Source organism: Bombus bifarius, unplaced genomic scaffold, assembly GCF_011952205.1.
Source record: "Bombus bifarius isolate JDL3187 unplaced genomic scaffold, Bbif_JDL3187 scf7180000009200, whole genome shotgun sequence".
Taxonomy (NCBI): Eukaryota; Metazoa; Arthropoda; class Insecta; order Hymenoptera; family Apidae; genus Bombus; species Bombus bifarius.
In genome coordinates, this window is record NW_022884965.1 from 5,537,319 (window position 1) to 5,554,155 (window position 16,837).

At 42.7% G+C, this 16,837-nt stretch overlaps 1 protein-coding gene across 2 annotated transcripts in view; it reads right to left on the reverse strand.

Annotated features, from left to right (window-relative positions):
* LOC117214206 overlaps positions 1-16,837 on the reverse strand; it is a 311,214-nt gene that overhangs the window by 270,256 nt on the left and 24,121 nt on the right. The window contains exon 1 of one of the 2 annotated variants that reach the window (XM_033460104.1): positions 12,694-12,718. The exons of the other annotated variant lie outside the window; for it this stretch is intronic. The gene's annotated coding sequence lies outside the window, so the exon portion shown is untranslated. Of the gene's footprint in view, positions 1-12,693; positions 12,719-16,837 lie in introns of those variants that run through there. 2 annotated transcript variants of the gene reach the window in all.

Sequence of the window (16,837 nt, forward strand, 5' to 3'; positions counted from 1 at the left end):
AAATATTTTTCAGACAATCTGGTTTAGGTTTGAAACTCTAACGCTTCTAAGACTAATTCTAAGGCTTCTTCCAACGATTTATTCTATTTTTATCGAGCTAAATGTATATACGCTATTTTCAAATGCATCCCTTGTCTCGTAATTGCCCTATCTTATCACACACACTGGTTGCTATCTCAAGCTCCATCACACCCAATAAATTCCAATCAATCCTCATCCAGCCAAAGAACCTATCTACCTGCTAGTCTTTCTCGACACTAGCCACGCAAAGATCCGCGCATCCAAGCTCATAAAATCATCCCTAGCGATTACCACTCGTCAGGACCCTCGTCGATTTCCTCCGACAATGAGCAAAAGATAGATTACCGACCAGACATCGATCTAGCAGTATTAATAAAATAACAACAGAGCATGAAACTGGTGGAGGGACGTCGACGGGGGGCGCTTTCAATTTTCTCCATTTAGGCCATAATGAAGGACCAGTCTATGTGGAAGGGTGACGCGAAGAAAACGAGGGTAACCAGCCGGGGAACCCCTCGAGATTCTGAGGTCTGGCCTGACGCGAGCAGCCAGTTTCCAGTGCGCTATTTCGCGCGACAGAACTTATCTAATATAGCCGCGTCCTCCCTCGCGTCACGAACAAACCGAGAGAGGCCTGTAGCGGGATTCCTGTTCCCTTTATGCCACGCAGTCGCACTTTGCCGAACTTTGTACGCGCTAAGAACCCCGACCCACAAAGTGGAAGCCGTCGCGAATATAAAATAACTCTCTCTCTCTCTCTCTCTCTCTCTCTTTCTCTCTTCGTGGTCCTTTTGGCAATATTACACGGGAATTCGGGAAGTGAATTCTAAGCAGATCGATCTTTCTTAATTTTTTAACGCTAGAGAAGTTGCGTCTGGTCCTTGAGACGGGCAGAAGGCGTCGTGGTAGCCTTTGTGGCGGGAATTATGAACCGAAGATAATCTTTAACGCATGGAAATGTTCATTTACGCGAACATTATGTTTGACTGCAAAGAATTAGATAGACGGAGCGTTTCCGAAAGAGATGTGGTGGAAGGAAGAATGGAAAGGTAGAAAACCGACTAAACATTGAGACACGACGAGTCTTACAAACAAATGAACTGTCTATAAATTAATTTCCTTGCTATTTTGAACCTTCCTTTCGAAAGTTTCCTTCTAAATTTCAATCTTTGAAAATTTGCTTTGCAAGCTGAGGCAATTTTGAATTTGCTACTTCTTGAGACCTCAGAGACCTTGGTGAATATAAATTCCAACATTTTCGTCGCGCGATAGCTCGTGATGATAATTCTCTCGATTGTATCAGAAAATCCGTACAAAAATGCAAACATCGAAACGGACTGTCACTCTTCAACGTCTCCAATCTCAATCGTCAATATGTCCTTTCCGAGAACTGATTATCTCCAGGTCACAAAATCCTACGTGAAACACGGCGAGCCAGGTGACTATTTCGCTAAATCTGAAAAAATTGCTTCCGCCTTGGAGGAAAGGGTCGTATGTGTGCTCGCCTTTATATATGGTCCGCGTACCATGTCTAAACTCGGATTTAAAACGCGATACATCACGGTTGGAGTTAAGAGTCGGAATTAAAATCTCGATAACGAATCACCCACCATTCCTATATCTCTCATATCGCATAAATTTAGTTGAAGCTCGTTGTCGCTTGCATGTCACTAAGAATTAATTACCACTAGACGTTCAGGTGGAGAAAATTCTTAGTGAAAGCTGCCGTTTTTATTGTCAAAGAATTTTCATGGAATTTGTGATTAATCGTAAAGCTACTTTAGAAATTGAAAAGCGAATTTTGTCTGTGGAATTTAATAAGGATTAAATAATATGGTATAAATAATATTAATAAGACAGAGTTTGGTTTAAAACGATAAAATCAATTGAAAAATGTTGAATTAATAATCGATCGTAATGGCAAGATTCTGATTCGAATTCGAATTCTCAAATATCAGTTCGACGATTTTCAAGGAGCACTTTTCCCAAGTAAGAGAAATGACAAAGAGTGGGTATTAATTGGCATAGCGTACAATCGAAGAACAGACAGGGAAAATGAAATTATTTGCCACTTAACACATTTCCTTTGATGGCCATCGAATTACCATGAGGAAGTCAAAGCAGGTGTAGACGATATAATCGACGGCGCGTTAAAAAAGAAATTTTCAAAAGAGGATTTCCATCTTGAAAGCGATATAAGAACCCTCGATCCTTCGTCTCGATCTTTCCCAAAGCAGAGGATAATTTTCTACCGCATCTGGTTAGCAACTGCATCTTTCCAATCTCTATTCGCCCCGATGTTATCGTCGCTTGTTACAACCTCGTCCTAACCACATTTCGTCTTATCCATTTTGCGCCTTTAATTAAACGCTGCTTGTCGATATCTTATCGATATTCTCAATACAGTAAACCATTAATAAAATTACCCAAATACCGAAAATATTTACCTCGATATTCGCCCATCTATTAAAAACACGAACAATCGTATCGCTTGAAGAATCAATCGTCAAAAATCTCCGCACTAAGCCAAACACGCGAAATGTTTTCCTCAACGTCCGCCAATCGGTCGAAAAGATCAACAACCATCTCCTACCTAACCGTGAAAAAAGAAAATCAATTTGCGTCGCAAGGGAGCAAACGATCCTAACCCTTTCCCGAAAAGCAGTAAACCCAGTAAGGAAAGCGGCGTAATCAGATAGAGCAGCCAGTGGAGGCGGCAGCAGGTGAAATTACAAGAGGGATATCGCTGTTCGAATTTGCCGGATCATCAAACAACTTGTCTAATACCGTTGTCCTGGCTGGTGGCCCTCAGCCTGCAACGCGACAATCTAAATCTCGCCCCTTCGGGGGATCAGATTTCCCCGTGTGCAGTTCAATGCCAGCTGGAATCAGGGCGGATGAAAGGACAACGGCATTTGGGGAAGACTCGGTTCATTTGCTTCCGAAGCTACCTGCTCTCTCTCTCTCTCTCTCTCTTCGTACTCTCTCTCTCTCTCGGTTCGATTCCCTAACCCATCGTTCTCTCGAGCCCCAACCTCCTATTCGTTCGACTTAACTTCCGCTTATACCGGCGGAGTTTGACTTGTTTGACGCGCTATCGATTGCGCCCCGGCAACGCTGCTCATTAGTAGCGAGTAATTGCCTCCACGAGTGCCCTTGACGCGAATGTATAAGGGAGAGAGAAAGAGCGGGAGAGAGGAGTGCTACTTGCTCCCCGGGGCATGTTTACGCGAATCAATTAACCGTCGATTAAGTCTTTCTTTCGGGAACGTTTCAGAGAGTCACGCACCGCTCAAGGATCTACGAACCGTGATTAGTCGTTCGTGACTGTTTCTTTCGAGCCAGGGGAATGGCTTATGTTTGGCTGGGTTCGAATTGCTTTCCCTAGATTCTTAAACACCGCGATGTAGACGATCTGCCGAGCACCAATTTACAAGAGTATTAATTTCAATGACTCGGTGCGAAGAAGAGACAACTCTCTGAGTTATCGAGGTTAACGCCTAAAGCGGTCGAATAGAAGCGAAGCTGTCCAAGAATATACAAGTCGAATGTCGACCCACTAATAGCGTCACGTTCCCAATAAATTGCAAGAGAACACGCATTGGGAATGTGTCGCTTGATTAAGTTGGATTAGATGAGACGCTGGAGACCAATCGAGGGGACAGAAGATTTCAGTAGCAGAGACTACCGCCGAAACTACCGGCCTGATGAATCATGCCACGAACGGTCGCCACTTTTACGATTCGGCCACGCGTCCTATCTATCGTCGCGTTAAATATATACGTGATAAATCTAACCTCGTCAATTACACGTGTCTATTCTCCTTGTTTATCTCGTCTTACGAGATTCCATCTCGTTATTTCTGGTTGATCGTTAAATTTATAAGTTCGCGTATTTAAACACGCTCGGTGTTTGACATTATTCTAACAGAGCTATCGTAATCAAATCGTAAGATTATTTCGACGATCAGAAAGGAGCAACAAATGCAGAAATATCCGCAATCTACTTATTATCAATGATGTTTTTATAAGACAATCTTAAAATTTATTAAGGGGCTGGGAGAGACGTATGTGATTAATCATCTGAAAATCAGGTTCTGATTACTCCGAGCTAGTGAAAAGGGATCGAGCCAGCAGAAAGGAGTGTCCAGGGGTGAGATTTAATAAAAGATTGCCCTCTGGGTCAACGAAGGTTATGTCCTTTCGGCTAGCCTGGGCTTAGTCCCGCGATAAGAGCGAGGTTTAGAGACGATATACTATAGCGAGCCTGTTTTTCGATGGATCTTTCCACCCTGTAGCTCTGGGAAATCGCGTTTACCCTCGTTATCCTCGAAGCCACGGAAATGTTTCGGGGACGTACGCGTTTATTTCGGAACTGGAGTGGCAAAGTCTGTGGTTAGAACGAGGAATTGTCGGAGGAGGTATGCAGGTTAACTCTGATTAACCCCCGTGTTATACGAAGCTGTTTCGCTCCAACTGAACGTCCAAATAATACGCAGAATGTTTCACTCCACTCCGATATCCAAATTAATAAAAAAGAAAAAAACTTATCCAACTTATACGTTCGTAAATCTAGCTTATGTAAAATTTGCTACAGACTCTATATCTCATATAAGGTGCAATAACATGGAATAAAATTTTACACGGGTAAAAATGGTTCGCTGACTGATCGAAACGATTTTCGATTAAATCGCGATACCAAATGACACGATTTAGATCAGGTCGCCACTTGGGATCGTTCGAAGTATGACAGAACCCTGCGAGATCTAATGAATCGTCGAACGATTCAAAAACTGTTCGAATCAAGAGGCTAACGACGATCGTCCGTGATAATTTCCTCGTGTTTCACCTCTTGGTCCACTGATTGGACAGATTGCTGATTCGATCGCGATTTTAAATGACACAGTTTAGGTTAGATTGGTTTAAAACACGTCTGGAAGCGAGAGGTCGGATAAATCGTCGAATAATTCGGAAGTTGTTTGAATAGCCGGCGATCCCCAGACGAAGTTTCCCTCCCCAGGACAGTGCAGCCAGTCGATCTTAATTTTCCATCCGCCTGAACAGGGTGTTAAATAGCTTGGGACTCGTTGTGCCAGCGGAGGTTTAATTGAAGTAACTTGGTGTTTACGCAGCGACGTAATCCCTCGCCTCCGGCGTGATTTCGTTCGTCTTCCGCTACTTCTCGCTCGCAATCCTTATGTACTATCCTTTTTTCTAACTATCTGTTGCTTTCGAGTGCCGAGCTTAGCGTCGGATTATTGTTAAAAGCAGCTTGCTGCGTCTCCGCTCTTCCTCTAGTCTTCTAATTAAACGGAAGAAACAGGGACTTTAGCATAGAAGAGGAAAGGGCAGTGCGTTCTACGCGGAACTTGCTAGTGGACTCGCCGATATAGAAGACGCTGTGCAGCATCTAACGTGTGTCATAAACGCGGAATAGCGGAAACCAGCTCGGAGATTACGTACAGTCGCTCGCGATACTGTTTGAACGCTTACGATAGGAAATTTTCGCACCAATGTACTGCGTACGTTAAAAATATATAACGAACGTGTGTAAAACTTTCCGGAGTATTACGAACCATATTTATAACGAGTCACGGCCATCGCGGTTGCGATACTAAAATTTAAAATTCATCCGAAAATGTAGATAAAAATTGCAAGCGCGCGCGTACTGCAAACGTAGACGTATATCTGATAAAAAATTATTATATACGCAGAATAGTACCAGCAGCTGTCTCCGACATACACCGTTATAATATTATAAATTGATGGACAATCGGCAAGAATCTGACAATCAGTCGAATAAATGCAAATTACGTTATCTAATCCGTCGTAATCTGCGATGGTTTCTATCTTCGCACACTTTCGTCGCCTAGAGTAATTACGCTAAAAAGGAAGAAGCGAACGGATAGCAGCAGTAGCGATTCCTTCTGATTTTTCATTCCTCTTTGATATCAGCTGTAACGCGTATGCGAAGGAGAGGATCGTGGAAAGCGCGATAGGAAGTTGCAGATGGAGACGAAGCTCGGCTGAATTACGCGGAGAACTTGCCTTCCGGTTTATTACAGGGTTTAACTCCCTTTGCGGATGTAATCCGAACTTCATTATTTAAAATTCAACGTGGTGCAGCGATTGCATTCTAGCGCGGAACGACCTTATGAAAGATTCAGGCCAGGGTCGCGGCGGCAGAAATTGACCGACATAAATTATTTCAATATCTTGTCTTGCCTACGGTGTCGCGGACCTAGCGGCTACCTTCCTTCCGGAATAACCTTTACAATTTTAAGTGTTCCGAACGTCCAGCGCCGCGTTGGCCGTTCGCGTACACCGTAGACCAACGAGGAAGGAGCTCGCCTGTCGAAAGACTGACAAATTTACTGCCAGTTGATTTACGAAGTTTGAGATTCCGAACGTGTTAAAACGAGAACCGTGTCGGAAACACGTGTCTCGCGAGAAGGATGGCTACTTGAAATAAGAGACGCTTCTTTACGATTTCTACTTCGTGTAATCTGTGCTGTATTTTTCTATTAAAAGATAAGGCAGAAGGAGCGAGGCACAAAGCTATTCGAATACTTTTCCTGGCTGTCTTTCACAAGTATACCAGATTATTATCCTTTCTACGCATATTTTGTGGAAAATTTGCGAACGCTAAAGTGCCACAGTACCACTTTGTCCGGACCACGATAAACGACTATCGCATATTCGAAAAATAAAGAAAAATCTCAAACATGTCCGTGTTACGTCTCAAACTATAAATGTACACGTGCCGAAACTCCAAAACTCAATATCCGACAAATAAAATTTATCGCGCTATTAATATCTGAATCCTTTATTACCGATAACCAGTTGATCTAACGTCAACCGTTGCTAAAGGCTAGTAAGAATAACTTGAAAACATGGTGCACGTGGTAATCAACGAGTGTCAGAAGCGTATTTCCGCTTGATTTCCAAGCGTTCGCGTGCTCCGATCGCCAGTTTCCGGAATCTGGAAAACCCTTGCCCCGAAATGTCGTCTATACGAACGTACCTCGAGACGGAGAGGTTGGAACTGGTATTCGAGCGTCCTTCTCTGCGCGCCACCTTCTTCCGGTTCGCGAAACTTCCCTTGTAAAATCACTGCGAAGATTTCATTAAGCGAACGTTTACTCGTCATCTGTCCCGGGATAATGAAGCTTTCTGGTGACAAGCCGGCGAGCAAGAGGCAGAGAAACAGTGCCACAGAGACAGAGAGAGAAAGAGAGAGGAAGAGAGAGAAAGAGAGAACGCTGAAAGAGAGCGGAAGGATAACAAGAAGCCCGACGAAATGAGAGAATTTACCGGCGGTGTTGCAGGCCGCGCGGAAACCGCAGAATTCCAGCGCAGCTCTGGAAATTTCGTTTAGCTAGCGGCGTGATTTAAGAACAGTCTGTCCTCGTGGATTATTCGCCGGTGATCATCAACACTGGTTGTTTGTCATCTTTATTGCGTTAACCGAGATACATTGGAATATAGCCTTTGTTACGACGTTTTCTAGAATGCAACGAGTCACATTCAGGCATCGTAATAGTAATAACTGAAATTTCAGAAGGTCGCGGTATAACGAGAAAATTTTCCTCGTTACTGGCAACTATCGTCGAGAATGGAATTCTTTTTCGTTGCTGAGAACCATCGTGGGAGTCGGAATTTTTTTGGTCATCTCCCGTTATCGTAGATTTTGATCAACGTCACTGATAATCAATACCCAGAGGAGAAACGTCAAATTCGAACTCCCAATTTTTACGTGTAACTTTCTAAATATCAAAGATGCGATTGCGCAGGCGTATCAAACAAAAACACGCCAGATCATCCAGAGAAACGAATAAATATAGGGAAATAAAGGCAACGAATTGCCTAGGAAGAAATTTGCTAAAAGGCAAGGATCGGATTGGACGAGCAAGAGGAGATCTCGTATTCCAAGTTTACGATAAAAGAAACAAGCCAACCCACGCAGCGGAGAAACGTCTCAGTCATTCGCAACAGCCAGCTGAAAATCACGTCACGATACACGTGTTCTCGCACCATTCCGCTCGCTTTATGACTGTCGCGTTCTTGTAGAAGCGTGAAAAACACGAATTCGAAGCTGTGCTCGCCTCGACGCGCCCTCCCGTTTCCGTTCTTTCTTTTTTCTCCTCTGTGCACACGGTTTTTCACGGCGATTCGGGCGCCCCCGCGAACCTCGTAACTAGCATACACGTCAGGAACGCGGTCGTTCGACGAGATTAATCACTTTCAACCACGAACTTCACGATCCTAGTTAAATGATCCCGGTTAGAGTTGATTCGTGACTTTTATAGTCTCGGGTTACCATCGTCCAATTGGTCTTTACGACTGGGATGTATGGCGTTTTAAAGAGTTTCGAAGCCATAATTGGAAGAGTTAAGCAACGATGTAGTTGTTTAGAGTTGAGAGAAAGTTTGAAAGAAGACGAAAGTGAGAAAGTTGAAACAGAGCAGAGTCGAATAATTAAAGAAGTAAAATGTTTAATGCGATGTAAGTACTGCAGCTTCGAGTCATTAGTTTGCAATTACGTGTCGTGTAGGATGAGTTGGCAGCGTTTCGTAAATTATTTTTCCTACTTTTCCTATCCATTTCTTACATTATTTAAATCGGAGGTTAACGTTGCAAAGCGTTTTATAGTACTTGAGTATTTTAACATAATATTTGCCAATAAAGGATAGTTTTAAAAATAATTTTTCGAAATTTTCATCGTGATGTTACACATTAAAACAATTTCCGCCACTTTCTGTATTATTGTGAATTTTCATTGCCAATATTTCACTGTGACAAATCAACCAACGCCTGTTATTTATGCTTACGAAGTCGCGTAGCTCACCGACGCACGTATCCACGGCATAAACTAGTTAAAGTAGTATTTCCGTGGACCAATGGTATTAAAACTCGGAAATACAAGGGACTTTTCTTGATTCTTCGTGCGTCACGCGATCCATGTAACAACGAGTTTTTACACCATATGCAAATATGCTAGTCGGCCTCAACTTTTAATTGTGCGCGGGTGCTGTTCTCTCGACTCGGCTGCGTCGTTAAACGGGACAAGGCGCGACATTAATGAAATGCAAATTGCCGTGAACACCAGCTTTCGAAGAATTCTGGATAGGATAAATGGCGTTGATGCTGTTGAACCGTTTACGAAAACGGAAACATGGTGTAATACGAGAAGGATTAATTTAGGGCCATGGATTAATTGGAAGGTTAAACAGTGGCGTAAGTCGTTCCGTTGGTATTTTTCGTAAAACAGCGCTCTTCGTTCACCGTTCTAAAAGCTTCGTCATATTTTTTTTAAATCATGAAAACGTACCATGACATTGGAATATAATCCAGTCGGATTAAGTATCTTTCCTTAACTCAACGACTGCTCGTATATTAACTAAATAACGGATAAGGATGAGATTTATCTCTTAAATAATCCTTTAATTATCCTATCTCTCGTAAGTTAACCGCAAAGTTCCTATTTCCCATTTTTCTGTCTTCGTAACTTTCTTCCTTGCCATAACGAACTTCTTCGAAATCGAATCCTCGACCTCGGAAACCAGCCACTAACGCAACCATTAATCGCTTTGCCAAATAAGAGCCTCGTCACCTAAAAGTCCCCCAGCAATTCGCAGCTCGCGGCATCCCCGTGGCGCACCTGCACCCCATTAATCCCCAGCCATTAAACGTCACTTCTACACGCAGAATGTTCATGGAGGTAGGAGCAGGAGGCCGGAAATCGTGCATGCTGGAAGCTGGCAATTTATTAAAAGCGCATCCTCATTGTCACCGAATCTGCTGACAGTGCCCATGCAAGACGACTGTCTCGTACTCTCGTGCGCGTTATTATCCATTCTCACATGTACATATAACCGAGAATACACGTACGCGAAGTGGCTGTATTATCGTTCAAAGGTATCTGAACGGTCGATTATTTTCGAAAATGTAGTTAAGATGATACCGAATGACGCGAAAGTCTTTGTCTTCGGATTCTCCGATTTTCTTCTTCGCCCGCTGAATATTATAATTACCTTTGTCTTGTATATTCGATATTCGTAGTCAGCACGTTCTATACATTTTTCCACCGTTTAAATCCCTACAAATGTATCACGATCGAGTCACAACGTACTATAGTTTAATTGTATGTTTGTCGAAATTGATTTTTAAAAACCGATACGCAACGACTAATTTATTCGTCGTTAATTTGCATGTTACTGCACTTTGCTTCGATTTGAAAACGCTATTTCCACGGATCGAGCAGAACGGCCAAATACTTACGAACATTAATGTACATAGACGCGTATAGAGAAATGCACACTCGACTAGTGTACGTCTATAGATTTACAGGCGGGCAAATACACAGACTCTCGTGTGCAACAGAGGACACACGCCGCTTGAATCCTGATGGGGACAGCCGAGCAGTTTGCGCTGGTTATTCGCACGTCTACGTGTACCTGCGTAAGCATGTACGTGTGGACATAAAGGAGCGTGTCTGCTTGCAGACTAATCGCATCTAATGAGCCGCACCCCGTCAGCGCAGATTAAAGCCACCGGTTACAACGCGGTTAAATGGCCTCCTCTGGCGTTCCAGCCGCGGAAAAAACCACCCCCGTTCGGGGAATTATTGTTTCACGCGGACTGGACTGTCTTCTTTCCTTTTTTTGTCCCCTTTTTTGTGCCAACAGAGCGGTCTGTGGATATGGCGAACGAAGAGCGTGAGATGGAAACACGTAACGCGGCTATAGCGGCTTACGAAAGTATCGGAACACTTGTAGACACACCTTTTGAATATCGATATACTCGCAATATTTTCCGACCATGATTAAATAACCGACATAGTTGAAAATAAATTACGTGAAAATATGCAGAGAAATTAAACGCTTCAGATAAACACCTGGATAATTTCAAATCTCTGTGGATCATTGAACGATTCCAGTATATTAAACTTAATTCTGTCAATACTCATTTAGGCCAATAACGATGGAGATTTTACGAGGAATATCAGTAGCTACCGTCAATTTCAATTTTACGGCATTGGAAACTGAGTTTCTTCATAATAATATTAACAAAATATTTCATTTTCTGTACATCACTGAACCTAACTCTCGATTATTTCTTCAAGAGAAGCTACCTCACGCAATTCCAAATAATTCGATTTAATGAATTTCCCAAAAAAAAAAGAATCGATATAACCGAATAATTCCAGAATATGAAAACCCGACGGTTTGCGAATTATTGCAAAAATATTGAACGTTCAGCTGGCAAAAGAAGGAAAGGAAGAGAATGCATAGGGAACACGATTTGTAACGCTTTTACGATTCTCCCTTTTCCTGCCAATTTTCTTTATCTCCGGTGGCGTTCGCTGGTGCGGCTTATTTAAATTTTCACCGGGCGTGAAAGGGTGGCCGGTGTTTGCGTCGAACATTAAAAACACACGGCCGGCCACACGCCGTCTGATTAATCGCCGGGGAAACGTATTAAAAATACATTAGCACGCTGGCTGGAATATTGCCCGTACTGTAGCCCCTACCTGTTCGTTGTTGCACCGATATACAAACGATTCGAATCTCGTTACGCGGCCGGAAACCGCCTCGTTCGACGTTAGAACACGTCGATTAAACGGCAACGCGAATCAATACTCGAATTTCAGCCCGGAAATTTGATTAAATGACGGGAAAAAAGTACTCCACCTTCGCTGTAGTTTATATCCTTTTCGCAGTGGTTGCCTTTCTACTTGTCCTTCCGTAATTTTTCTCGCAATTGGCAGAACAGATATTTTTCGGGCTCTTTTTAAGGTGCCTTTGTATAAAGTATGTCGACGCGTATAAACGCAACATCGCTAAAACTTGAAAAGGAATTGAGAATTTTATTCTAATATCGTGAAAACTGTAAAACAGAAGATTAAAAACCCTTAAACGCTATACATCTTGTTTCCTTTAAAACGTTTTCTAATCAATAAATAAAACGGTAAATAAAATATTGTTTCAAGCAGCGATATTTGTTATTTATTTTCTCTAGTGCCTGCTTCGAACTGGCGGTAAGAATCTATCCCTACGAAAAATGGGACGATTCGATCGCTGAATCGGGTCGAACCAGGTAGTCAGAGATCGGTTAAAACCAGTTTTAAAGACTCTTTCAGGATCCCCATGTCAGAATTATCCCCCATAGAAACTTAATCTCGATGGCCGCCTATTTACCTCGGTCAATGGCCATCTGGAAACCTCACACGCCGTATAATCTACTGCAACGTTCAATCTTCCACTTTTTCTCATTGATATTCAAATTCTAACCTCTAGTTGCTTCATAATTGCAAGTGACTCATCGAGATAACCTTCGATGATCCGTGGAACGTCATCTGGACGAAATATATTAGGTCGTAACACATGTAATGCTCGTTTGAATGCTTCAAATTCTTTATTACGTTACGTCGTTTCTTCGTACTGTTCGCTATACTATTTTATAATCTGTTTATCAAATATAATCGGACAATCGGATACTCTGTAGTTCATAAAATTTCATTCTTTGCTTAATATCGTATCTCTGATATACGCTCGCGTGTGACAACGGTACCAACGGTACCAATTCGCGAATTGAACTCGCGACTCTTGGAATTTCGCTAATAATACTACTAACGTTGAAAGATTAATTCGAGGAAACGAACATTTCATACCTTACAGCCCGATACAATGGTGGCTTCATTACGGCTCCAATGACTCACCTGAAACAAAAAATGAGAGAAAGCATAATACCGCGACTGCAAATGGAAACGTAAAATGAACACGTAGTAGGAAGTTTCTTTACACGCGTGCTCCAACACACACGGATAAACACCAACACACGCATAGGTAGACAGTTTCAGAGGGACGTTTTGCGTTCGTTCGACGCGCGGTTTCTGAGATGTTCGCCGAGTAAATGGCAGCAGCTTTCATGCAGACGCGCCTTCAATCCCGGCTCTGCCACAGCCTTCAGTTGTAAGCCACACACATTCTTTGTTAAGGATAGCGAGGTCATTCCTTTCCCAGTAAAACTCTGGCATAAAAGGGAGGTTAGGAATGCGTATGGCAGGTTCGAGAAAAAGAGAAGGAGAATAGAAAGACCGGGTGAAGTTTCGTGGACCGGGGATAGTAGCCTTTTCATGCTGTCAGCCAGCTACGGGATAATTGTTGCTTTCAGGGATTTTAAATGGGGAAGTGACTACTGTAAAATGAATTCGAAGCGGTTGTATCAGTCTCTGGATTTACGCCAACGTTTGTCAGCATTTCAATTCACGAATTTTTCGCTCATCCTCGTAATATTCAATGAAATTTCATTAACAAGCACGTTCGTGCTTGTCGAACGTATGTTTGAATAAATAGAACTATGTACGTGTTCGTCATCTTTGAATTCAGAGCCACGCTTGTTAGAGTTACTTTCATTCGGGTTATTAATTTCTTTTATCGACACGTACGTTTGATTTGAAATTAGATTTGGATAAATTGATCCACGTATGTACATCGCTATTATTTATCAACTTACGGTAACACATCATCGGCATCCTTATCCGAATTCTTAATTCTACAAAGTATATTTAATTGCTGGTGACAATTAATAACACGACGTGAAAGAATGGTGGTTAAAGAATGTACAAAACCTCTCGTTTAAATCGAATACTACGACAGGTAAAGCTGCCTTGTAAATTCAAGTTTGTCAAGGTAGAAAAACGCCAGGTCGTTTCTATTAATTCCACGGTTTTGAAGGGCACCGGCGATGGGTTTGTTTTAACACGAAGCCAATTTATCTTTCATCTTTGCCAAGGTTTCTTTCATCTTTCCCAGTCTCCTCTTTGATCCGTATGACAAGTTTCTATTAGCTTTATGGCACACAATACGCCCGTAAATCCTATTAACAGCCTTTCAGATTTATCCTGCATGCGTGTTTCGCGATAGATATTGGCCGTCTTTCGGTTCAAAGGCCAGGCGAATATCGATCCAATATTAAAGAAAACGATTATCGAACCTTTACTCTTGATTTTCGATGCTTTTTATCGGAGGAAAGTCGAGCATAGAATCATAAGGCTTCGTGTAAGCTTAAATTTATAATAGTTCGGCTCGCAGGCTCCAAGAACAAAGGAAAAACGAAGCGAACGGAACAGGGAATGATGAAAGATTAATAAAGCAAAGCAGGCGCCTATATTAAATGACTGTGTACACTTAATCATCCTCGGCAAACTTCCGCGGACATCGAACATTTACGACAGGAAATTACGGGCCGATTTATGGACTGATCTGATCGAATTAATTATCGAGTCTGTTCTCGTACACCTCTAAAAATTGAACGTCAATCCCTCGGGTCTGCATGGCGAAACGACTCTTCCATCGATTAATAGCGTTTCGCTTATATCGAACAATAATTCACTGAAATATTTATCCGTCCGCTACAAGTAATACATCTCCAACGATATACATTACGTTTGTAATAATTCCCGAGTCTCTAGAACCGAGTACACGCTGTTCAATTTACTGTTTTCTAATTTTCTTCTTTCGCCCTTCGCTTCTTTCTTCTCCTTTCGTCAAAAAATTTCATATATCGAAGAGTACAGGGGACACTCCAAGCTGACAAATTCGATTTATTCGTTACATAAAACAACTTTACGCCCAGCGGGCATCCGCTGCAGGAAGTAACAGATAGAAAGACAGGAAACTTTAGCGAAGAACGTTTCCGAACAGTTTAAACAAGAGTCCGAATCGATTCTCGAAGGGAACTCGCGATCCTTCCATTACACGTTCCATCGTTTCTATTTACCAAAATTGTGTCACGGTAAATATGTGAGCTCCATGCTCTCTACGTACACACAGCGGGGAATATTAGTTCTACAACTTGCCGCGATATTGAAACGTTTCCGGTCGCGAGTTCGCGTTTATGCAAAAGCCCGGAGTTGCGGCTGAAACGAACTTTCGGACGCGCGGATGCGAAATGAAAGAATCCTACCTCGCGTCGGATCTCCGGGAAACCTGGATTCTCGAGAAAACGACCGCAGGAGTCGATATAAAAATCTGGTACGGAGAAATCTGGCCGAAACCACGAATCGAAGAAACCCTGATAAAGTATTCGCGAGCACCTTTCGCTTTACTTTGATTATTAATCGTTTGAAACAAAAGATGCGATTGGAAAAATTCCTCTCAGTGTAGGTGGTATCATAGTCTATAGAATCATATTATAGTTTCCATCGTTGAAAGAAAAAAATTCGTCTCGACGAGGTTAAAGGGACTGATAATTGATAAGCGATAATCCAATCTATTCTCTGTAATTAAATTTCGGACCTCGTGATCGCCGAATACCGACAAATCGAAGAAGAGGATCAAGGTAATAATACGTCAAAGCGGAAAATAATAAAGTGACTGGAGGAATTTTATTGGAACGTATAAGCAAAGGTAAAGCGGCATCGGAAATTACGATTCTGAAGCGTGGCGGAAGTGCAAAGTGTAAAACGGGGTTGGAACAAGGTCCCAGATGCAATAAGAACAAGCCCCTTACAATCCAAGAGTCACGTACGTTACAACTTCGCACTGGGAGCAAATAAAACGTCACCTAGACGCGAAACCACGGGTAGACGCAGCGTCGAATGAAGTACAAAATCCAGGGGGCCAGATCTAACACGAATAGAGAGAAGGGTGATAACGAACTAACAGATTACCAAACTTCCTAATATCATTACCAAACTTCTGAATATTGCAATGAATACAAAGCTGCCAGTCGATATTTACGTCCCACGCGCGCTTGCGAGCCACGTATGATGTCGTAGCCGTAGAACAGGCTCTATATGCAGCGATTGTACGAATATAATAAACGATCGTCGTAAAGCGCTATAGTCGACGCAATTAGAATCAAAGTCGGACCAAGAACACGATCGTAGGTTTTCGACGAACAATATCCAAGACTCGTGTACAAATAGAACAGGGGTCGACTGAGAGATCGCACTTAAGAATCGGAAGCGTGCTCCCAGGCAAAGTGGATTAGGGCGATTACAGGCTGAACTTAATTAGGGACTGGCACATAAATAACGCGCCAGGCGTCAAGAATACTAGACACACGGCAACCTTCCGTCGTGCGCCTTTAATCCTGTCGACGTAATACCGAGCTAATTGTGAAATGTGTCCCGGCTGAAGACAGTACCGGAAAAACTCCCTCGTCGTCCACTCTCCCTCTCTCTCTCGCTCTCTCGCTCTCTCGCTCTCTCGTTCTTTTCCCTCTTCCTTTTAGGATTATCCCAACCGACGATTTACGATGACAAATCCGCGACGAGTGTTTCTAGGACCTTCGTTTTTGCGTGTACGTGTGCACTGGTACAATGGAAGAACCGGCTGACACACATAACCTCCTCCATCCGGTGAAGGTTGTTCATGGACCCATTGAATCATCCGGCGTCAGCCGGGGAAAATTCTATGCATCTTTGAGCGAGGAGGTTCACCAGTCCTTCCCTAGCTGATGCACGAGAGAGAGAATTTTTTTCTGTATGGCCTTTCTTCCTCCCTTTTTCTGTTTTCATAGTGGCAGAGTGTTTGGTGTTCAGGGATGGGTGAGATTGGTCGTTGGGTGTTGTAAATTGCGACTCTTGTTCGAGATGGCAAGATGTTTGAACCGCTCCGAGGTTGTATCGTTTAACCCAATAAATAGGAGAGCAAAGAATTATCGATTTAAGTAACGAATCTTGGAAATTATTTGAACCACACGATGCGAAACTCGTAGCTTTGGAAACGACTCGACAAAGTTCCACGTGATCGAGAATCCTACAGTATCGAATCCTATGATCCATGATCGATCCACAACTCGTTTAA